The sequence below is a fragment of the Leptodactylus fuscus genome, chromosome 1 (genome assembly GCF_031893055.1).
Source record: "Leptodactylus fuscus isolate aLepFus1 chromosome 1, aLepFus1.hap2, whole genome shotgun sequence".
Taxonomy (NCBI): Eukaryota; Metazoa; Chordata; class Amphibia; order Anura; family Leptodactylidae; genus Leptodactylus; species Leptodactylus fuscus.
The window spans coordinates 4,823,812-4,848,472 of record NC_134265.1 but is presented as its reverse complement, the minus strand read 5'-3'; the positions used below and the strand labels follow the sequence as shown (position 1 = coordinate 4,848,472).

Sequence of the window (24,661 nt, the reverse complement as noted above, 5' to 3'; positions counted from 1 at the left end):
ATCAAGGCTACTGCCAAACACCTTCCCAGGCTCAAGGGGTAGTGAGCATAAAGTGAATTTGTAGATGTTTTCTGCCCTCCAGGGTTTAAGCCACAAGGGCCTCCTGGCCGCCGTGGAGAAGGCAATAGTGTTGGAGGCTAGCTTCAGCTGTTGGTGAGAAACTTCGCCTAGAAAGTCAGCTGCCAGCAATAAAAAAAAACTCATAGAGGCTAAGATGTCATTTCTGGGCTCCCCGGAATCTATATCCCTCTCAAAAGTTGTGCAAGTTGGCCCACAACTGTCAGAGACTTCTGTGGACACAAAAGCTACACAGGCCTGATCTAAGGCCACAGAGAAACACTACCGCAGGGTTCCATCTTCACGCCGGTCTAATGGGTGCTGCAAATTCGACCCATCATCCACGGGAACCACCGTATGACGGGATAGTTTAGACACCGCCATGTCAACTTTAAGAGGAGCATCCCATCGGTCCAGCTGAGATGGTACAATTGGGTACATGGATTTGAAGCGTCAGGTAGCCATATGCGATTTTTCCAGGTGCATCACTCGAGCTTGGCCAGAGAATCTTCCACATAGAAGGCCCTGTGCCCCCTAGTGGTGGACGAGGAGGCTTCCCCATCAACATCCTGGTCTTTCGACCGGATGGACTTCAGCAGCCTACAAAAAAACCTTGTCCACAGGAAAAAAAGGTCTGCTGGAAATGCTGGAGTCTTCATCTCCAGAAGAGATAGTCTTGTCCACTACCTGCAGGACTTCAATAAAAAGGTAAGGAGAGGAAGTGTCTATCAAGGTGTTGTTGTTTTTTATTTTTGAAAGCTGGGAGATGGAGTCACGGATGTCCTTTAACGAACCCTCCGAGACAGTGGCATAACTACACGGGTAACAGCTGCCACAGGGCCCAGGAAGTTAAGGGCCCGCCGACAGCTGCTACCCCTTCAGGTTTTTTTTTTTTTCTTAATAGGCCTTTACCGGCCGGGATCGGTAAGTGATGCCACGGGCCCCACAAACACTATTATTATATTCGGGGGTCTTTTGAAGTGATCCAGAAATTGGTAGGGTGAGCCAGGTGGACTATATACATTTGGTAGCCCCTGAATCGCACCGACCCATAGAATACAGAGGACCAGTCATTGTAGCTACAGACTGAACGCCCTAAAAAACGAAGTGTGAAAGAAAAGTCGCACAAACGCCCCAGTCTGAATTATTTTCCGGCCTCCCAGCACTTTGTACAGAATAATAAATGGGACCAGTATGGAGAACAATTTGTACCGCAAACATTAACCCCTCGTATGGCTGTGAGAGCGAAGAAATAACAAAGTTATGGGAGGCGGAGTCAAAAACGGATAAATGTCACCGGCGGGTAATGGGTTAACCTAATGTTATGCGGTCCTGTGACATCATCAGTCGGGGGAGGGGGGGGGAGGTAATAACATTCGGGTATACGGAGGAGTCTACACAGCGTAGATGGCAGGAACTTATAAGGAGCCAAAGGAGCTGAAGGTCTGATCACCTGGTCATGTGACTCCTTAACTCCTCCCATAAGAATCACTGATCACATGACTGTGACATCATCAAAGGTCCTTTAGCCCCCAAGGATACAAGTCACGCATGATGTTAAGGGGTCTGTCCTAAGAGGCAGCGAGCAGAGGCCCTGCTTCCTAATGACATCCCGGGGATCAGATTTGCATATACTTCCCATATGTCCAAGGATTTAGTGCTCAGATGAAGCTATAACAACAGGACCTGGTCATGTGACTCCTTGACTCCTCCCACACTTATGACGTCACCACAGGGCCTGTAATATCATGGCTGCTGTCCTGGCGGAGGTCTGTAACCCATTAGGGTGCGTTCACACGATGTAACGTGGAGTGCGATCTGGCACGTATACACGTGCCGGCAGATGACGCGCTCAAAATGCTCCCATTCATTTCAATGAGAGTTAAGAGCGTATACGCCGCGTTATTTTGCGCCCGTGATTTTGCGGCCTCAAAATCTATTAATCTATTATATAGGCCCCCGCAAAGTCACTTCACAACTAAATAGGTCCCTAGAAAACAAAATCTTCTTGAAGGCCCAAACTACCCTGTGCCCTTAAGGGGTTAAAGCTGACTTACAGCAGTGAAGTAAAATGGCTGGGTTGCTATGGAAACTTGGAGTAAAGCTCCGCTTTGTGATACTGTGTGCTGAGCCGTGTATCTAATCCTCTAATGGTTGTAATGCTGTGTGCATGTGGAGTGACCATGTGTATGGCAGTTGGAATATGCTTAACCCCCTGCGTGCCGGCTGCGTCCATTCATTCCTATGGGTGCGTGCTATTTGAAACGGTCAAATAGTACTCACTCTCTGATTAGGAACAGATCTCTCACTTCAACTTTCTCTATTTCCTTGATCCCCTGAGTGCTATTCTTTACATGGAAATCAAAGGAGGTTCGGGAGATTTAGTGGGGGGTCCTAATGGACTCCCCCCCCCCCCCCTCCCTCTTTATATGTTGGCTTGTGTCTCCATATTTACTTTGAATTGTTGTTGTGTTGCTGTTGTTTTGTTGATTGTTTGATTTTATGTAAAGAAAAATTTGTTAATAAAAATTATCTGATTGAAAAAAAAATACTCACTCATCTCTAGTTTTTACTTGATTGAGGAACAAATATCCAAACACATAAACATCCAAACTTTTATTAGTAGGATATACAGTATATACAGACCTCGTTATAACAGTATATACAGACCTCCCTATATATATATACTTGTGTAGTGATTACATTGTCTCATCTTCTCTCCATTCAGGTTCCTACAATATAGAATCCTCTCAGTATCTTCTATATAAGAGAATATTCCTGATTGTCCCATCAAGGATGGAAAGAGACAGGAACAAGATGGCGGAAAGTCTATTAAATCTCACCCTAGAGATCATCTACCAGCTTACTGGAGAGGTGAGAGATTCTGATGATGTCATCATGACATCATTCTTATCTATAGTAATAACAGATGATATGACTGGAGAGGTGATGGACTCTGGACATGTATGTAGTGAGATTTATTAATGTGTCTCCCCATAACCAGGATTACACAGTAGTGAAGAAGACCTCTAGTGGGCGCTGTCAGGCTCCTGTGTATGATGGATATAGAGGAACCCTGAGCCCAATCCTGAGGCCTCCACCTCACCCCCTGATACAGGAGGAGATCAATGGACAGAAGATCCTAGAACTCACCCACAAGATGCTGGAGCTGCTGACTGGAGAGGTGACAGTGCTGGGAATGCTGGGACATTATACAGTAACTGGAGGGGTCGGGGTGATGACTGTATCATTGTGTTGTCAGGTTCCTATAAGGTGTCAGGATGTCGCTGTCTATTTCTCCATGGAGGAGTGGGAGTATTTAGAAGGACACAAGGATCTGTACAAGGAGGTGATGATGGAGGACCAGCAGCCCCTCACATCAGCAGGTAATAGACATGACTATATACACATGGACTTCCATTATTTGTATGTACAGAATGAATTCAGTCCCTGTCTGTGTTTCCTACAGGTAGATCCAGTAAGAGGACAACACCGGAGAGATGTCCCAGTCCTCTTCTTCCACAGGATGATGATCAGGTAGATGGAGATATTCCCTATGATGTGTAGACGGGCTGTGAAGTTCCTGCGTCTCTTTCCTTCTCTTTGTCGCTGACTTACATTATTTCTTTCACAGCCTCAGGATAAAGATCTGAGCACTATGAGTACTACAGAGGCCTATGTGAGAGGTGATGAGGAGTGTGAGGAGGACGTCCCTACAGGTGAGGGGTCACCACTTTATAGAGCCGACACAGATTTATTGAAATATTTCAAGGTGACAGAAAAAATAAAAGTACAATTCAGCATAATAAGAAAATCTCAATAAAGCAAAGCGGTGTACACTAGGTATCCTACATTATAGTCTATGGCAGGGGTGCTCACACTTTTTCCGCATGCCAGCTACTTATAAAATGACCAAGTCAAAAGATCTACTACCCACTTTTTGTGCGTGGGGCCTGTAGGCGGGACTTGTGGGTGAGGCCTGGGTCGCAGCATTGTCAGATTGACATCGGATCCCGGAGAGGTAAGTAACACTGTTTATTATGTTCCCTCACCTCCCCTGGGGCTCTGATTATTATACTCAGGGTCTGAAAAGACCCCCAAATATAATAATGGAGGTAGTGGGATCGCGGCCTGGCCTGGGCCTATTCACTACCGCTCGCTGCGGCGGCTGCATAGCCAAAAGGCGCGTCAGGTACTGGGGAGTGAGTGCCTGTCCTGACTTGTATACCTCCTATTGACAACATGGGTAAGCCACAGTGCTATTAAACCTGTATATAGTGGTATAGGATACATGTGAACCTATGTTGTTATGGTCACCAATGTGTGTGTATCAATGCTATTACTTTAAAGGATAGGAGACATATATTGGACCACATGGTAACTTTAAACTTCTAGCATTTTCTTTGAGCTGTTGAGGCAATGTGTATAACTTAGTGGCCACTCATGATATATACCTCAGCGACTATTGATACTACTGCTATGTGTATATAATGTCCACACACGGTGTATAAAGGACTCCAGTGCTGAGCTCCTTTCTGGCATTAGCTTAATCCATGTGCATTCCATTGTATGTAAATACTTAAAGGGACCACGTACCATCTGCTGCACTTCACTTTTACCCAGTCAGTTTGTATTTGTAGATTCCCCTTCTTTTTTTTCTTTTTTTTTACCTGTAATTTTTATTGAAAGGATTTTTGTAAAATACAATACAACACAAGAGTTGAAAACATAAAAAACATGAACGTGGAGCAATGCATATAACGTCAAATAGACTGGGAATGTATACACATCACAAAAACCTGAGAGTAGAAATGAGGGGGTGGGGGAGGAAGGGAAGGGGAAGGAGTCAGAGACCATTCAAAATACAGTATGCGTCCCAAGATGACCATATAGCCTGGAACACCTCAACAGTATGGTTAAGTGTGGCTGTCAAGTTCTCCATACTATGGACATCCTTAACTCGGGCTACAAGATCAGAGCCAGAGGGAGGAGAGGCACTCTTCCATCGGAGAGCGATGAGAGTTTTCGCTGCGGTACAGAGATAAAGAAACAATTTAGAGGTCTGTTTACCCAGATGAGCAAGGGGGAGATTGAGGAGATAGATGAGGGGATCTAAAGGGACACCTTGAATAAATAGAGCGTCTGTAAGGGACTTGACCTCCAGCCAGAAAGGACAGATCCCTGGACAGTCCCAAAAAATATGATACAGGGTACCCACTCCTGCCTGGCAACGCCAACACTGGGAAGAAATGTTAGGATTAAGGGAGTGGAGCAAGGCTGGGGTATGGTACCAGAGCATAAGTAGCTTGTACTGAGTCTCCCGGAAAGTAACACAGGTGGAGGATTTAGCTGCACGGGACCAGATAATTTGCCATTGGTTCGGGGAGATCTGCCTGTTCAATGCCCCAGACCACCTCTCCATATATTTATGCAATATGGGGCCCTGCCGTCCAGAGGAGGAGAGGATACCATAAATACCAGAGATAAGGCCTGCAGTAGAGGTGCCCGCACGACACAGTTTTTCAAAGACAGTCGGTGAGGACACCTTGAGAGAGCCGTACTGGGCAAAAACAAAATGGACAATCTGCTGGTAATGCAACCATTCAGTGGCGGGTAGATGCAGTTCTGACACAAAATACTCAAAGGGCCTAAGCACCAACGTCAGCGGGTCTATTAAGTCAGCGACACGGAAAAGGCCAAGCCTACTCCATGGTCGCACCAAAGCTGACATAAGTCCCTCCGGTAAGAGGGGGTTGTACAAAAAGGAAATCATGGACGAACACTGGGAGGCAAGGGGAAAGATTTTAGAGCAGGTAATCCAAATGGCCCTTGTGAAGCGTATAGGACCCAAGAGGGGAGTGGACAGAAGGGGAGAGGAACGGGACCACAGAAACGCATTGGGATGCATCGGAGCCATCCAGAGTTTCTCTATCTCAACCCATTTGGTATAGGCCTGCGGGGCTGACCAAAATGGTAGGCAGCGCAAGTGAGTAGCCCAATAACAATGCAATATGTGTGGTACCGCCAATCCCCCCTCCTCCCTACCACACAGCATCACCGAACGGGGTATGCGGTGACACTTGCCATTCCAAATAAACTTAAAGATGGATTTTTGAAGGGAGCGCAATTCAGAGTGAGGGACTGCGACCGGAAGAGTTTAAAAAAAGTAGAGGAGCTTCGGGAGGAGGGAAGATTCCCCTTCTTATGTCCATCTTTTATATATGTGTATGATGTAATAAATAAAATTATGACAAGTTTATTGACCTAGACTGGATGTGTAATATATTCCTTTTATACTAAGTGTCATACTCACGATTGTTTTTCTTGTCGATATCGCTGCGGCCTATAGTACAAGGTGAAGCAGGGGCGGCAGTGAACAGGTCCGGGGAGGTTGGTAAATAGGCCGCTACCTACTGGGAATACTTTTATAACAAACAAAGTTCTCATACTTACCGACCTTGATGCTGCTGCTGCTCCCTCTGCCGCATGTTTTTCTCCTGGCAGACGTCTGTGCATCAGCGTAGGCGGTGTGATGACGCTGCCTACGCTGAACCGTAAACGTCTGAACCAGCGCAAGGAGAGCAGTAGCTCTCCTGCACTGGTTCAAACCAAAAAAATAAATAAAAAATGTCATGCGATCGATCCATACTTCCTTTGCAATCGAGCTGGTAGATCGCGATCAACGTATAGGGCACCACTGGTCTATGGGGTCCATGTGGTTTCTTAGCGAACTGCTTTTTAATGTGTTCAGTATTCCGTTCGGGGGGCCCAAAGCGGACTCTTGGTGTCAGGAATGTGCATTGCTGTGTTAAATAGTCAACGGGCCTGAGCTCCAGGGTCAAGGGGTTGACCATGTCAACCAGTCTAATCTGGCTAGCCCTATACCAAGAATGGACCATGGACAGTCCTTCCGGTAGAAGAGGCTTATATACAAATGAGATCATGGAGGAATTCTTCAAGGCAAGGGGAAATGGCGTAGTACAGGTAGATCAAATAGCTCTGATGAAGCGTGCAGGACTCAAGGTGGGGGTTTGAGGGTAAGGGGCAGATCAGGCCCACAGGAGGGCATTAATGTGCACATGAGCAACCAACAATTTATCAACTTATCACCTATATTATGTAGGCCCGAGGTGCGCCCCAAAGGGAATGCATCTCAAGTGGGTGGTTTAGAAACACTGAAGAACACATGAAACAGACAAAATCCCAACCCCTCTCCCCACTAGTATCACAGATCTAGGGATCCAAAGTCGCTTGGCATCCTATCCTATCGATTTTATATATGTGAAAATTTGGATGTTTGTTACTCAATCACGCAAAAAAAAGCTGAACGGATTTGGATGAAATTTGGCACATAGATAGTTTGTAACCTGGAGTAACACACAGGCTACTTTTTATCCCAATAAATGACATGGCTTCAAGACTGTTATGGAATTTTGTTAATATACTATGTTGAACAGCGGGATAATTCAGCTAATTGCACTTTGCCGACTATGCATGCCCACGGGCACAAGAAAATGGACGCTTACACAGCTTACTGTGGGCATGCGCAGTTGGCTCTGCCCGAGGCCAGATAGCAGAGCCGACTGCGCATGCCTAGTAGATTGAAACCCAGGACAGAAGAAGATGTAGGGAGAGGGTGTTCCAAAAGAAGATAGAGGCATCGCTGGAGATTTCTCTCGCAGCATTGGGGACACTTTCTTAAGGCTGTTCCTACATGTGATCGAGAAAAAATGTGATTTTAATGATAGAATCCCTTTAAGCCATTCACCAAGTTTCTTCTTCTAGACTCAATATGTGCCTTCCACATCTGATACATAAAGACCAGGTTGACTTTGTTTCCTGCCACCAAGGAGGTGATATTGGTAGGAGAATGTTTTATCTGATTGATGTTGTCTATTGGTCTAGTTCTGAACTCTTGGTGCTCAGTTTAGATGCTGAATAGGCCTTTGACTGCTTGGAGTGGCCTTCTATGACTGATTTAGGGTCTCTACTCGATTCCCTCGGCCACAGGGCTGTCTGCTTTCCCCTCTCATATTTGCCCTCTGTGTGCAGCCCCTGGCGGCAGCCATTTGTTGGAACACAGATATCTCAAGAATTAAATGTTGGGACATGGAGTTTGAGCCATCTCTATTTGCAGATGATATACTTCACACCTGTACCAATCTCCATATTACCCTTCCTAATCTACACTTTGGTCACCTCTCTGACGTTAAAATGAATATATCTAAGCCCCTTCCCATTGAAATCCCGCAGACCCACCTGTCACGCCTAAGCTTTAAGTATATCTGGTAGGAGTCTTCCCTGAAGTACATGGGTATTAGGCTCACTGGTTCTTTCCCCTCATTGTATCAGACCAACTTCCCTCCTCTCTATAAACAAATTCGGGCCCCTCTTACTAAATGTTTAACCCTCCTGCTCTCGCTCTTGTGATGGATCTCCACAGTAACAATGACCATCTTACCGAAGATTCTTTATTTATTTGAGCCCCAACAATTCCTGTCCCCTTGAGGGACCACCGGTCTTTATAGGGCTCCAAATTGTGGTTATTGAAGGCAGTGCCTGACCAGGGTTAAGTGTATAAAACCAACAGCTCAGTTAGATACATGAAGTTCACCTGCACTCACTGGCTTTTCCCTCTAAAAATCCGGGCCTCCATTGCAGAGTTTGATTTCAATATATGCAAATCAGCAATCTGGAGCACAGAGGGCGGCTCCGTTGCGCCACTCTGTTACGCCCAAGTATAATTGGCCTCCTCCTCTTCTCCCTGGTTTGAGTGGTATATGTAATGTATAAGCAGTGAATACCCCTCTGAGGTTCCCAGGTTGGTGCAGACGTACTGCGCATGGGCTGATTGCGTCACAGTATAATCGGAAACACGGCTTCTCAATGAAATCAAAGAATATCTCAGCAATGGAAATTCAGATTTTTTTTTATCAAGAAGAAAAACCATTGCATGTAGGTGAACTTAACCCTGGTGAGACATTCCTTTATATGATGTAAAATTTGTAAAATCAGTTTTCTTTTTGTCAGATGACAGTACCAGGAGCTCAGAGGGACATCTGATATCTACAGATTATAAAGCAGAGGATCATGGTATCACACAAGATCCAGCCCTTCAGACAAAAGATCTATCATCTGGTTCATCACAGACTGTGAGAACTCACACAGGTGAGAAGCCACTTTCATGTTCAGAATGTGGTAAAAGTTTTAGAACTAAATCATATCTTAATGAACATCAAAAAATTCACACAGGTGAGAAGCCATATTCATGTCCAGAATGTGGGAAACAGTATAAGTCGGAAACCATCCTTCTTCAACATTTGAGAAGTCACACTGTCGAGAAATCATTTGTATGCTCTGAATGTGGTAAATGTTTTACCGAAGAACCACTTCTTACTGAACATCAAAGAATTCACACAGGGGAGGAGCCATATTTATGTTCTGAATGTGGAAAGTGTTTTAAGTCAAAAACCACTCTTGTTCTTCATCAGAGAATACACAAAGGGGAGAAGCCATTTTTGTGCTCAGAATGTGGCAGATGTTTTGATTTTAAATCACGTCTTCTTGCACATCAGAGAATTCACACAGGAGAGAAACCATATTCATGTATAGAATGTGGAAAGTGTTATACAACAAAATCAATTCTTCTTGAACATTGGAGAAAACATACAGGAGAGAAGCCATCTGTATGCTCTGAATGTGGTAAAAGTTTTAGAAAAAAATCAGATCTTGCTATACATCAAAGAACTCACACAGGGGAAAAGCCATTTACATGTCCAGAATGTGGGAAATGTTTTGATCAGAAACCATATCTTGTTGAACATCTGAGAAGTCACACAGGAGCATAACCATTTTCCTGCTCAGAATGTGGCAAAGGCTGTATCAAGAAATCAGAATGTGCAAAATGTTGTCAGGCTGAAAAAACTCTTACTGAACATCAAAGAACTCACACAGGAGAGAAGTCATCTTCATGTTCAGTATCAGCCCCGTAGCACCATAATAGAGGATGCATAATAGAAAGGACAGTAGGCTGGGGGAGGTGATTAAGAATAACAAATACTTATCTCTCTTGTGATTCTGACAGTTCCCAGCATCCTCTTCGGGCTCTTCTGGCTTGTGACTGAGGTCATGCACCCCAAAGGGTCACTGCTGGGACCTGTGATTGGGCCACAACAGTCATGTGGGGTGCGCTGGCTTAATGACATCAGTTACAGGCAAAAGAGGACCAAGGAGGATTCTGGAGACAGCCGGAGTGAGGATGTCCAGTAGAGGTGAGATATTGTGGGTATATGCTTGATATTTTTCATAACCTGGACCTCTGATTATTATACTCTGGGGTCTGAGGCGACCACGGTGTATAATAATAGCACCAAACCTCATGAATATTGGTCGAATTTCGTGGGGTTCTTGGGGTTAGCAACTGAAGGTGAACTCTTGGGAGCATTTTATGCTGTGTGTGGGCCATTGTGGAGCTATAAATAGTGAAGGGGTGAGGGCGCTTGCAAAAGCACCATGGTCCCTTCAAAAAGTTGATCAGAAAGAGCCCTGAGAATTGGACCTCCACTGATCTCTTGGATCAGCTGCTTCTCAGAACACATACTGAAATTAATTCTTGATAACCGCAGTTGTGGGTGCTATGGTTGTATCTCATTCAAGTATCTGAGATTCCCATAACCGTCACTATCAAGAGAACGCTGTAGGGAGGGGGACCTGGTAAAAGTTTGCACTTGGGCCCACAAGAGTTTAGTTATGTCACTGCTGGAGACTTAAAGTTACCATCATTTATCTGGCAGATTCTTCATCATGGACCGAGGGGTTTTGGCCTCACCAGATTTATCACAGTGACTGACACTAGATCATAAATATGCCGTATCTTTACACTCTATAGTCTAAGTTTATACCATGTTTTTGTTGGCTTATGTCTGCTTAATATTAAACTTCTGCTTTATCTATACCAACTAATCTTATTTTTTATTTAAAAAAAATGGTGTTCCAGGAACAGACTCTCATGGCTTGTGGGAAATGTTTAACTGATAAATTAATTCTTGTTGAGCATCAGGGGAGAAGCCATATTCATGTACCTTATGTGGAAAGAATTCACACAGGGGAGAAGCCATATTCATGTACCTGATGTGGAAAGAATTCACACAGGGGAGAAGCCATATTCATGTACCTTATTTGGAAAGAATTTACACAGGGGAGAAGCCATATTCATGTACCTTATGCGGAAAACTGGTTTTAATGAAAATTGTACAACAAGTTATGCAATACAAGAAAATAGTACAAAAGAAATGGAACCTGGGGGCCACACGGTGGCTCAGTGGTTAGCACTGCAGCCTTGCAGCGCTGGAGTCCTGGTGTTCAAATCCCGCCAAGGGCATAAAACCATCTGCAAGGAGTTTGTATGTTCTCCCCGTGTGTGCATGGATTTCCATCCCGTATTCCAAAAAAGACATACTGGTAGGGAAAAATGTACATTGTGAGCTCTATGTAGGGCTCACAATCTACATTTAAAAAAAAAGAAAAAAAAAAAAAAAGAAATGGAACCTAAGTACACCAATGAGAGATTAAGTAGTAGTAGTAGTAGTAGTAAATCGCTGCAGAACCTGCAGGAGGAAGGGCCATTCCACTGAGTTAAATGCTTTGGTAGCATCCAGCTATCACCCAGGCTTGTTTGAGAGCAGCCCCAACTAAGGTGGACTTAAAGGGGCATAAAATCTGTTTAGTCTGGATGGATCAAATCTAAAATGACAGTAGATTTTAACATAGAGCAAGCAGGAAGAAGTATGCACGTAGTTGTTAGGACAGTGCGGCAGATGTGGCCTGAGGGTTGGGTCGCAGCCCGTTCCTCTGTTGTGACGCCGTAAAACACTGTCGTTCCCTGAGCGTAGTGTCCTTGATGCCGACTGAGCGGAGCATAGTGAGGAGGAGTTGATGGTCAACAGTGTAAAATGCTAGAGAGATCCAAAAGAATAAGAAGGGAGAAGTCACCATTGGATTTAGCCATCAGGAGATCATTGGAGACTTTTGTGAGGGCCGTTTCAGTAGAGTGCAGAGCGCGGAAACCAGATTGTAAGGGGTCAAGCAGAGAGTTAGCAGAGAGATAGCCGATAAATGGGAATAGATCAGGCGTTCCAAGATTTTAAAGATGAAGGGGAGGTTAGAGACGGGTCGATAGATAGCAGCACAGGACGGGTCAAGGGTGGATTTCTTCAGGGGTTATGACAGCATGTACGAAAGAGGAGGGGTGTAAGGATTGGAGTCAGGGTCAGGCAGTGCAAAGTGACACAGCCGGAAAGCAACACTATGCAGCTAATGACAAAAGGGGTCGCAGGCCCTGCAGCTATAACTATGCTGTAGTATCTGAGATGAGGCAGACCAATGCACTTCCTAATTGAAGTGCACCTACCACGGCTCCTACACTTCTATCTGGCGGCTAGGATAAGGGGAGAGGAGGCCCTGAAAGTCCTAGGGACTGGAGTCACGGGGTCACACCTAAACAGAAAGCACAGTGTCAATGCAATGCAAAACAAAAGACTAAACCGCAAGGAACCAGGGAGGACCACAAGTCCCAGCAAGACACAGAAGAGAAGGCGAGGTCAGACGAGCAAGAGGTCGAGCCAGGAGATATAATAAAGGTACCAAATCAAAAGACAAGGGATAGTCAAAAATACAAGCCGGGTAAATAAACCAAGAAAACAGACCGAATACAAACAGACAGGGAAACAGACTGAGCAGAGGAACCAGGAACCACAAAGTGAATGGCTGGCAAGGATCCATGCCTGGGTGGGGTTTAAATAGCAGCAGAGAACACACCTGATGGCTAACGGCATGGAGACTGAAGGCAAGGAAAAGATTAACCCTTAATGACCTAAGCACACCCAATAGAACTCCTAACACGTCTCCCAGGGAGACGCCGCACAGCAAGGAGACCGCGGCGACTCCGTATCCTGACAAGGGGAAAAATTGCAGAAGGGAGAAAGAGGTTAAATATTTTAGTAAGGTAAGTCATGACAGCAGGCAACAGAGACTGGAGAAGGTGTGAGGGGAAGGGGTCACTACAGCAGGTTGTAGGGTGAGATGAAGAAAGTAGCTGAGAGACTTCCTCTTCTGTAATGAAAATGGACAGTCTGAAGTATGTTAGGTGAGGGGGGGGATCAGTACTATGGTAGATGTGGGGAGGATCAGTACTATGGTAGGTGAGGGGGGTATCAGTACTATGATAGGTGAGGGGGGATCAGTACTATGGTAGATGTGGGGAGGATCAGTACTATGGTAGGTGAGAGGGGTATCAGTACTATGATAGGTGAGGGGGGATCAGTACTATGGTAGGTGAGGGGGGTATTGTGAAGAGGTAAACTGTTTTGTGTTATGTTTCCATGTGCTTTCTTCTTTGTAACCTTAGTGGTGGTGCAGGAGTCCCCAGGTCTGGTAATATCTCTGTGTGAATGTTCTATTCCTGCTTCTTATTCCTTTCTTTCCTCATTAGCCCGGCCACCTAATGCTCTATTTTCCTACTATTTCTTGCCTTACCATCTGGGAACAATATACTAATACTAAGGAACTGTTCACATTAACATGGATTTATAAAGTGTTTTTTTGCATATTTACCTGCAGTAGGGGAGTTGCACTGGGGTGTCTGCCCTGATCTTATAAGAGGCAAGTCTGCAGCAACTCCAGGGTTTTATAGGGAAAACTGCAGAGGATTATGGGAAATGTCTAAGGTACAAAATGATTCCAATTCCCAGAAAGCTGGGTGAGTGTTGGTGAAGTTCACATGGTGGATAGTTTGTAAGATTACAGCAGCCTGAGGTACAAGGTGTTTGTTGTACACACTATGGAAATTTTCTGAAGAATTATTTTTTTTGTTAAAACTGGACTTCCAGAAATAAACTACTTTTAGATTCTTTTCATCAATCAAGTTCCGATTGATTTTTGAAAAATCCCATGCTTCACAGGTATCAGTACTATGGTAAGTGAGCAGGATCAGTAGTATGGTAGGTGAGGAGGGGATCAGTACTATGATAGGTGAGGGGGGATCAGTACTATGGTAGGTGAGGAGGGGATCAGTACTATGGTAGGTGAGGGGGGGATCAGTACTATGGTAGGTGAGGGTGGATGAGTACTATGGTACGTGAGGTGGGATCAGTACTATGGTAGGTGAGGGTTATCAGTACTATGGTAGGTGAGGGTTATCAGTACTATGGTAGGTGAGGGGTATCAGTACTATGGTAGGTGAGGAGGGGGTTCAGTACTATGGTAGGTGCGGGAGGATCAGTACTATGGTAGGTGAGGAGGGGGTTCAGTACTATGGTAGGTGAGGAGGGGGTTCAGTACTATGGTAGGTGAGGGGGGATCAGTACTATGGTAGGTGAGGGTTATCAGTACTATGGTAGGTGAGGGGTATCAGTACTATGGTAGGTGAGGAGGGGGTTCAGTACTATGGTAGGTGCGGGAGGATCAGTACTATGGTAGGTGAGGTGGGATCAGTACTATGGTAGGTGAGGTGGGATCAGTACTATGGTAGGTGAGGTAGGATCAGTACTATGGTAGGTGAGGTGGGATCAGTACTATGGTACGTGAGGGTGGATCAGTACTATGGTAAGTGAGGGTGGATCAGTACTATGGTAGGTGAGGGGATCAGTACTATGGTAGGTGAGGGGAGGATCAGTACTATGGTACGTGAGGGTGGATCAGTACTATGGTAAGTGAGGGTGGATCAATACTATGGTAGGTGAGGGGATCAGTACTATGGTACGTGAGGGGGGTATCAGTACTATGGTACGTGAGGGTGGATCAGTACTATGGTAGGTGAGGGTGGATCAGTACTATGGTAGGTGAGGTGGGATCAGTACTATGGTAGGTGAGGGGGCATCAGTACTATGGTAGGTGAGGGGGGATCAGTACTATGGTAGGTGAGGTGGGATCAGTACTATGGTAGGTGAGGGGGCATCAGTACTATGGTAGGTGAGGGGGGATCAGTACTATGGTAGGTGAGGTGGGATCAGTACTATGGTAGGTGAGGGGGGATCAGTACTATGGTAGGTGAGGTGGGATCAGTACTATGGTAGGTAATGGGATCAGTACTATGGTAGGTGAGGGGGCATCAGTACTATGGTACATGAGGGTGGATCAGTACTATGGTACGTGAGGGTGGATCAGTACTATGGTAGGTGAGGGTGGATGAGTACTATGGTACGTGAGGTGGGATCAGTACTATGGTAGGTGAGGTGGGATCAGTACTATGGTAGGTGAGGGGGCATCAGTACTATGGTACGTGAGGGTGGATCAGTACTATGGTACGTGAGGGTGGATCAGTACTATGGTAGGTGAGGGTGGATCAGTACTATGGTAGGTGAGGTGGGATCAGTACTATGGTAGGTGAGGTGGGATCAGTACTATGGTACGTGAGGTGGGATCAGTACTATGGTAGGTGAGGTGGGATCAGTACTATGGTAGGTGAGGGGGCATCAGTACTATGGTAGGTGAGGGGGGATCAGTACTATGGTAGGTGAGGTGGGATCAGTACTATGGTAGGTGAGGGGGGATCAGTACTATGGTAGGTGAGGTGGGATCAGTACTATGGTAGGTAATGGGATCAGTACTATGGTAGGTGAGGGGGCATCAGTACTATGGTACATGAGGGTGGATCAGTACTATGGTACGTGAGGGTGGATCAGTACTATGGTACGTGAGGGTGGATCAGTACTATGGTAGGTGAGGGTGGATGAGTACTATGGTAGGTGAGGTGGGATCAGTACTATGGTAGGTGAGGGGGGATCATTACTATGGTAGGTGAGGGGGGATCATTACTATGGTAGGTGAGGGGGGATCAGTACTATGGTAGGTGAGGTGGGATCAGTACTATGGTAGGTGAGGTGGGATCAGTACTATGGTAGGTGAGGGGGCATCAGTACTATGGTACATGAGGGTGGATCAGTACTATGGTAGGTGAGGGGGCATCAGTACTATGGTACATGAGGGGGGTTCAGTACTATGGTACGTGAGGTGGGATCAGTACTATGGTAGGTGAGGGGGGATCAGTACTATGGTAAGTGAGGGTGGATCAGTACTATGGTACGTGAGTCTGGATCAGTACTATGGTAGGTGAGGGTGGATGAGTACTATGGTACGTGAGGTGGGATCAGTACTATGGTAGGTGAGCAGGATCAGTACTATGGTACGTGAGGTGGGATCAGTACTATGGTAGGTGAGGTGGGATCAGTACTATGGTAGGTGAGGTGGGATCAGTACTATGGTAGGTGAGGTGGGATCAGTACTATGGTAGGTGAGGGTGGATGAGTACTATGGTAGGTGAGGTGGGATCAGTACTATGGTAGGTGAGGTTGGGATCATTACTATGGTAGGTGAGCAGGGGGTTCAGTACTATGGTAGGTGAGGTGGGATCAGTACTATGGTACGTGAGGGGGGTATCAGTACTATGGTAGGTGCGGGGGGATCAGTACTATGGTAGGTGAGGGGGGATCAATACTATGGTAGGTGAGCAGGATCAGTACTATGGTAGGTGACGGGGGATCAGTACTATGGTAGGTGAGGGGGGATGGGGATCAGTACTATGGTAGGTGAGGGGAGATCAGTACTATGGTAGGTGAGGGGGGATGGGGATCAGTACTATGGTAGGTGATGGGGATCAGTACTATGGTAGGTGAGGGGAGGATCAGTACTATGGTACGTGAGGGTGGATCAGTACTATGGTAAGTGAGGGTGGATCAATACTATGGTAGGTGAGGGGATCAGTACTATGGTAGGTGAGGGGGGGGATCAGTACTATGGTAGGTGAGGGTGGATGAGTACTATGGTACGTGAGGTGGGATCAGTACTATGGTAGGTGAGGTGGGATCAGTACTATGGTAGGTGAGGGGGCATCAGTACTATGGTAGGTGAGGGGGGATCAGTACTATGGTAGGTGAGGTGGGATCAGTACTATGGTAGGTGAGGGGGGATCAGTACTATGGTAGGTGAGGTGGGATCAGTACTATGGTAGGTAATGGGATCAGTACTATGGTAGGTGAGGGGGCATCAGTACTATGGTACATGAGGGTGGATCAGTACTATGGTACGTGAGGTGGGATCAGTACTATGGTAGGTGAGGGGGCATCAGTACTATGGTACGTGAGGGTGGATCAGTACTATGGTACGTGAGGGTGGATCAGTACTATGGTAGGTGAGGGTGGATGAGTACTATGGTAGGTGAGGTGGGATCAGTACTATGGTAGGTGAGGGGGGATCAGTACTATGGTAGGTGAGGGGGGATCATTACTATGGTAGGTGAGGGGGGATCAGTACTATGGTAGGTGAGGTGGGATCAGTACTATGGTAGGTGAGGTGGGATCAGTACTATGGTTGGTGAGGGGGCATCAGTACTATGGTACATGAGGGGGGTTCAGTACTATGGTACGTGAGGTGGGATCAGTACTATGGTAGGTGAGGGGGGATCAGTACTATGGTAAGTGAGGGTGGATCAGTACTATGGTACGTGAGTCTGGATCAGTACTATGGTAGGTGAGGGTGGATGAGTACTATGGTAGGTGAGGTGGGATCAGTACTATGGTAGGTGAGGTGGGATCAGTACTATGGTAGGTGAGGGGGGATCATTACTATGGTAGGTGAGGGGGGATCAGTACTATGGTACGTGAGGGGGGTATCAGTACTATGGTAGGTGCGGGGGGATCAGTACTATGGTAGGTGAGGGGGGATCAATACTATGGTAGGTGAGCAGGATCAGTACTATGGTAGGTGACGGGGGATCAGTACTATGGTAGGTGAGGGGGGATCAGTACTATGGTAGGTGGGGGGGGATGGGGATCAGTACTATGGTAGGTGATGGGGATCAGTATTATGGTAGGTGAGGTTGGGATCATTACTATGGTAGGTTAGCAGGGGGTTCAGTACTATGGTAGGTGAGGGGGGATCAGTACTATGGTAGGTGATGGGGGATCAGTACTATGGTAGGTGAGGGGGGAATCAGTACTATGGTAGGTGAGGGGGGATGGGGATCAGTACTATGGTAGGTGAGGGGGGATGGGGATCAGTACTATGGTAGGTGATGGGGATCAGTATTATGGTAGGTGAGGTTGGGATCATTACTATGGTAGGTGAGCAGGGGGTTCAGTACTATGGTAGGTGAGGGGGGATCAATACTATGGTAGGTGAGCAGGATCAGTACTATGGTAGGTGACGGGGGATCAGTACTATGGTAGGTGAGGGGGGATCAGTACTATGGTAGGTGAGGGGGGATGGGGATCAGTACTATGGTAGGTGATGGGGATCAGTATTATGGTAGGTGAGGTTGGGATCATTACTATGGTTGGTGAGCAGGGGGTTCAGTACTATGGTAGGTGAGAGGGGATCAGTGCTATGGTAGGTGAGGGGGGATCAGTACTATGGTAGGTGAGGGGGGATCAGTACTATGGTAGGTGAGGTGGGGATCAGTACTATGGTAGGTGAGGGTGGATCAGTACTATGGTAGGTGAGGTGGGGATCAGTACTATGGTAGGTGAGGTGGGGATCAGTACTATGGTAGGTGAGGGGGGATCAGTACTATGGTAGGTGAGGTGGGGATCAGTACTATGGTAGGTGAGAGGGGATCAGTACTATGGTAGGTGAGGGGGGATGGGGATCAGTACTATGGTAGGTGATGGGGATCAGTACTATGGTAGGTGAGGTGGGGATCAGTACTATGGTAGGTGAGAGGGGATCAGTACTATGGTAGGTGAGGGGGGATGGGGATCAGTACTATGGTAGGTGATGGGGATCAGTACTATGGTAGGTGAGGTGGGGATCAGTACTATGGTAGGTGAGAGGGGATCAGTACTATGGTAGGTGAGGTGGGATCAGTACTATGGTAGGTGAGGGGGGATCATTACTATGGTAGGTGAGGGGGGATCAGTACTATGGTAGGTGAGGTGGGATCAGTACTATGGTAGGTGAGGGGGGATCAGTACTATGGTAGGTGAGGTGGGATCAGTACTATGGTAGGTGAGGGGGGATCATTACTATGGTAGGTGAGGGGGCATCAGTACTATGGTACATGAGGGTGGATCAGTACTATGGTAGGTGAGGGGGCATCAGTACTATGGTACATGAGGGGGGTTCAGTACTATGCTACGTGAGGTGGGATCAGTACTATGGTAGGTGAGGGGGCATCAGTACTATGGTAAGTGAGGGGGGTATCAGTACTATGGTAGGTGCGGGGGGATCAGTACTATGGTAGGTGAGGGGGGATCAATACTATGGTAGGTGAGCAGGATCAGTACTATGGTAGGTGACGGGGGATCAGTACTATGGTAGGTGAGGGGGGATCAGTACTATGGTAGGTGGGGGGGGATGGGGATCAGTACTATGGTAGGTGATGGGGATCAGTATTATGGTAGGTGAGGTTGGGATCATTACTATGGTAGGTGAGCAGGGGGTTCAGTACTATGGTAGGTGAGGGGGGATCAGTACTATGGTAGGTGAGGGGGGGATCAGTACTATGGTAGGTGAGGGGGGATGGGGATCAGTACTATGGTAGGTGAGGGGGGATGGGGATCAGTACTATGGTAGGTGATGGGGATCAGTATTATGGTAGGTGAGGTTGGGATCATTACTATGGTAGGTGAGCAGGGGGTTCAGTACTATGGTAGGTGAGGGGGGATCAATACTATGGTAGGTGAGCAGGATCAGTACTATGGTAGGTGACGGGGGATCAGTACTATGGTAGGTGAGGGGGGATCAGTACTATGGTAGGTGAGGGGGGATGGGGATCAGTACTATGGTAGGTGATGGGGATCAGTATTATGGTAGGTGAGGTTGGGATCATTACTATGGTAGGTGAGCAGGGGGTTCAGTACTATGGTAGGTGAGAGGGGATCAGTGCTATGGTAGGTGAGGGGGGATCAGTACTATGGTAGGTGAGGGGGGATCAGTACTATGGTAGGTGAGGTGGGGATCAGTACTATGGTAGGTGAGGGTGGATCAGTACTATGGTAGGTGAGGTGGGGATCAGTACTATGGTAGGTGAGGTGGGGATCAGTACTATGGTAGGTGAGGGGGGATCAGTACTATGGTAGGTGAGGTGGGGATCAGTACTATGGTAGGTGAGAGGGGATCAGTACTATGGTAGGTGAGGGGGGATGGGGATCAGTACTATGGTAGGTGATGGGGATCAGTACTATGGTAGGTGAGGTGGGGATCAGTACTATGGTAGGTGAGAGGGGATCAGTACTATGGTAGGTGAGGGGGGATGGGGATCAGTACTATGGTAGGTGATGGGGATCAGTACTATGGTAGGTGAGGTGGGGATCAGTACTATGGTAGGTGAGAGGGGATCAGTACTATGGTAGGTGAGGTGGGATCAGTACTATGGTAGGTGAGGGGGGATCATTACTATGGTAGGTGAGGGGGGATCAGTACTATGGTAGGTGAGGTGGGATCCGTACTATGGTAGGTGAGGGGGGATCAGTACTATGGTAGGTGAGGTGGGATCAGTACTATGGTAGGTGAGGGGGGATCATTACTATGGTAGGTGAGGGGGCATCAGTACTATGGTACATGAGGGTGGATCAGTACTATGGTAGGTGAGGGGGCATCAGTACTATGGTACATGAGGGGGGTTCAGTACTATGCTACGTGAGGTGGGATCAGTACTATGGTAGGTGAGGGGGCATCAGTACTATGGTAAGTGAGGGTGGATCAGTACTATGGTACGTGAGTCTGGATCAGTACTATGGTAGGTGAGGGTGGATGAGTACTATGGTAGGTGAGGTGGGATAAGTACTATGGTAGGTGAGGGGGGATCATTACTATGGTAGGTGAGGGGGGATCAGTACTATGGTACGTGAGGGGGGTATCAGTACTATGGTAGGTGCAGGGGGATCAGTACTATGGTAGGTGAGGGGGGATCAATACTATGGTAGGTGAGCAGGATCAGTACTATGGTAGGTGACGGGGGATCAGTACTATGGTAGGTGAGGGGGATCAGTACTATGGTAGGTGAGGGGGGATGGGGATCAGTACTATGGTAGGTGATGGGGATCAGTATTATGGTAGGTGAGGTTGGGATCATTACTATGGTAGGTGAGCAGGGGGTTCAGTACTATGGTAGGTGAGGGGGGGATCAGTACTATGGTAGGTGAGAGGGGATCAGTGCTATGGTAGGTGAGGGGAGATCAGTACTATGGTAGGTGAGGGGGGATCAGTACTATGGTAGGTGAGGTGGGTATCAGTACTATGGTAGGTGAGGGGGGATCAGTACTATGGTAGGTGAGGTGGGGATCAGTACTATGGTAGGTGAGAGGGGATCAGTACTATGGTAGGTGAGGGGGATCAGTATTATGGTAGGTGAGGGGGTTCAGTACTATGGTAGGTGAGGTGGGGATCAGTACTATGGTAGGTGAGGTGGGGATCAGTACTATGGTAGGTGAGGGGGGATCAGTACTATGGTAGGTGAGGTGGGGATCAGTACTATGGTAGGTGAGGGGGGATCAGTACTATGGTAGGTGAGGGGGGATCAGTACTATGGTAGGTGAGGTGGGTATCAGTACTATGGTAGGTGAGGGGGGATCAGTACTATGGTAGGTGAGGGGGGATCAGTACTATGGTAGGTGAGGTGGGTATCAGTACTATGGTAGGTGAGGGGGGATCAGTACTATGGTAGGTGAGGTGGGGATCAGTACTATGGTAGGTGAGGGGGGATCAGTACTATGGTAGGTGAGGTGGGGATCAGTACTATGGTAGGTGAGGGGGGATCAGTACTATGGTAGGTGAGGTGGGGATCAGTACTATGGTAGGTGAGGGGGGATCAGTACTATGGTAGGTGAGGGGGGATCAGTACTATGGTAGGTGAGGTGGGTATCAGTACTATGGTAGGTGAGGGGGGATCAGTACTATGGTAGGTGAGGTGGGGATCAGTACTATGGTAGGTGAGGGGGGATCAGTACTATGGTAGGTGAGGGGGGATCAGTACTATGGTAGGTGAGGTGGGTATCAGTACTATGGTAGGTGAGGGGGGATCAGTACTATGGTAGGTGAGGTGGGGATCAGTACTATGGTAGGTGAGAGGGGATCAGTACTATGGTAGGTGAGGGGGATCAGTATTATGGTAGGTGAGGGGGTTCAGTACTATGGTAGGTGAGGTGGGGATCAGTACTATGGTAGGTGAGGGGGGATCAGTACTATGGTAGGTGAGGTGGGGATCAGTACTATGGTAGGTGAGGGGGGATCAGTACTATGGTAGGTGAGGGGGGATCAGTACTATGGTAGGTGAGGTGGGTATCAGTACTATGGTAGGTGAGGGGGGATCAGTACTATGGTAGGTGAGGTGGGGATCAGTACTATGGTAGGTGAGAGGGGATCAGTACTATGGTAGGTGAGGGGGATCAGTATTATGGTAGGTGAGGGGGTTCAGTACTATGGTAGGTGAGGTGGGGATCAGTACTATGGTAGGTGAGGGGGGATCAGTACTATGGTAGGTGAGGTGGGGATCAGTACTATGGTAGGTGAGGGGGGATCAGTACTATGGTAGGTGAGGTGGGGATCAGTACTATGGTAGGTGAGAGGGGATCAGTACTATGGTAGGTGAGGGGGATCAGTATTATGGTAGGTGAGGGGGTTCAGTACTATGGTAGGTGAGGGGGTTCAGTACTATGGTAGGTGAGAGGGGATCAGTACTATGGTAGGTGACGGGGGATCAGTACTATGGTAGGTGAGGGGGGATCAGTACTATGGTAGGTGAGGGGGGATGGGGATCAGTACTATGGTAGGTGAGGGGGGATCAGTACTATGGTAGGTGAGGTGGGGATCAGTACTATGGTAGGTGAGAGGGGATCAGTACTATGGTAGGTGAGGGGGATCAGTATTATGGTAGGTGAGAGGGTTCAGTACTATGGTAGGTGAGGGGGTTCAGTACTATGGTAGGTGAGGGGGGATCAGTACTATGGTAGGTGAGGAGGGGGTTCAGTACTATGGTAGGTGAGGGGGGATCAGTACTATGGTAGGTGAGGGGGAGTTCAGTATTATGGTAGGTGAGGGGGGATCAGCACTATGGTAGTTGAGGAGAATCAGTATTATGGTAGGTGAGTGGGGTTCAGTACTATGGTAGGTGAGGGGGGGGTTCATAGTTGAGGAGAATCAGTATTATGGTAGGTGAGGGGGGGTTCAGTACTATGATAGGTGAGGGGGATCAGTACTATGGTAGGTGAGGGGGGTATCAGTACTATGGTAGGTGCGGGGGGATCAGTACTATGGTAGGTGAGAGGGGATTAGTGCTATGGTAGGTGAGGGGGGATCATTACTATGGTAGGTGAGGGGGGATCAGTACTATGGTAGGTGAGGGGGATCATTACTATGGTAGGTGAGGGGGGATCAGTACTATGGTAGGTGAGGGGGATCAGTACTATGGTAGGTGAGGTGGGGATCAGTACTATGGTAGGTGAGGGAGGATCAGTACTATGGTAGGTGAGCAGGATCAGTACTATGGTAGGTGAGGGTGGGATCAGTATTATGGTAGGTGAGGGGGATCAGTACTATGTTAGGTGAAGGGGGATCATTACTATGGTAGGTGAGCAGGGGGTTCAGTACTATGGTAGGTGAGGGGGATTCAGTACTCTGGTAGGTGAGGGGGGATCAGTACTATGGTAGGTGAGAGGGGGATCATTACTATGGTAGGTGAGGTTGGGATCATTACTATGGTAGGTGAGGGGGAGGTTCAGTACTATGGTAGGTGAGCAGGGGGTTCAGTACTATGGTAGGTGAGGAGGGGGTTCAGTACTATGGTAGGTGAGGGGGGATCAGTACTATGGTAGGTGAGGGGGAGGTTCAGTACTATGGTAGGTGAGCAGGGGGTTCAGTACTATGGTAGGTGAGGAGGGGGATCAGTACTATGGTAGGTGAGGGGGGATCAGTACTATGGTAGGTGAGGGGGGATCAGTACTATGGTAGGTGAGGGGGGATCAGTACTATGGTAGGTGAGGGGGGTTCAGTACTATGGTAGGTGAGGGGGGATCAGTACTATGGTAGGTGAGGGGGGATCAGTACTATGGTAGGTGAGGGGGGGTTGAGTACTATGGTAGGTGTGTGGGGAAGGGTTCAGTACTATGGTAGGTGAGGGGGGGAGGGTTCAGTACTATGGTAGGTGAGGGGGGATCAGTACTATGGTAGGTGAGGGGGGGTTCAGTACTATGGTAGGTGTGTGGGGAAGGGTTCAGTACTATGGTAGGTGAGGGGGGGGGTTCAGTACTATGGTAGGTGTGTGGGGAAGGGTTCAGTACTATGGTAGGTGAGGGGGGGAGGGTTCAGTACTATGGTAGGTGAGGGGGGGAGGGTTCAGTACTATGGTAGGTGAGGGGGGGATCAGTAGTATGCTAGGTGTGGGGATCAATGCCACCTGGGGATTGGGCAGTTATTTCCTGACGGATCTTATCAATTTTGTCATGGAAATAAGTGTCCAGGTCATCTGCACTGAGGTCTGAGAATGGCGTCTGCACCTTGGGTGTGAGTCAGGAGTGAAAAGTTTCAAAGAGCCTTTTAGGGTTTCAGCAGAGAGAAGAGATGAGGGCGGTGACATAGTCTTGTTTGGTGATGTAAAGGAGTCGATGAGAGACAA

General features: G+C 47.6%; 1 protein-coding gene, 1 long non-coding RNA gene and 1 pseudogene across 2 annotated transcripts in view; 2 read left to right on the top strand and 1 right to left on the bottom strand.

Annotated features, from left to right (window-relative positions):
• Positions 1 to 24,661, bottom strand: part of LOC142192512 (uncharacterized) — a 207,719-nt gene that overhangs the window by 53,956 nt on the left and 129,102 nt on the right. The window lies entirely within an intron of this gene.
• On the top strand, positions 1,782 to 3,237 carry LOC142191216 (uncharacterized). Its single transcript, XR_012714829.1, has 3 exons — positions 1,782 to 1,826; positions 2,786 to 2,931; positions 3,062 to 3,237. It is a non-coding gene; the product is annotated as an uncharacterized LOC142191216 (long non-coding RNA).
• The window catches only part of LOC142190267 (uncharacterized), a 35,491-nt pseudogene continuing 14,153 nt past the window's right edge, over positions 3,324 to 24,661 (top strand).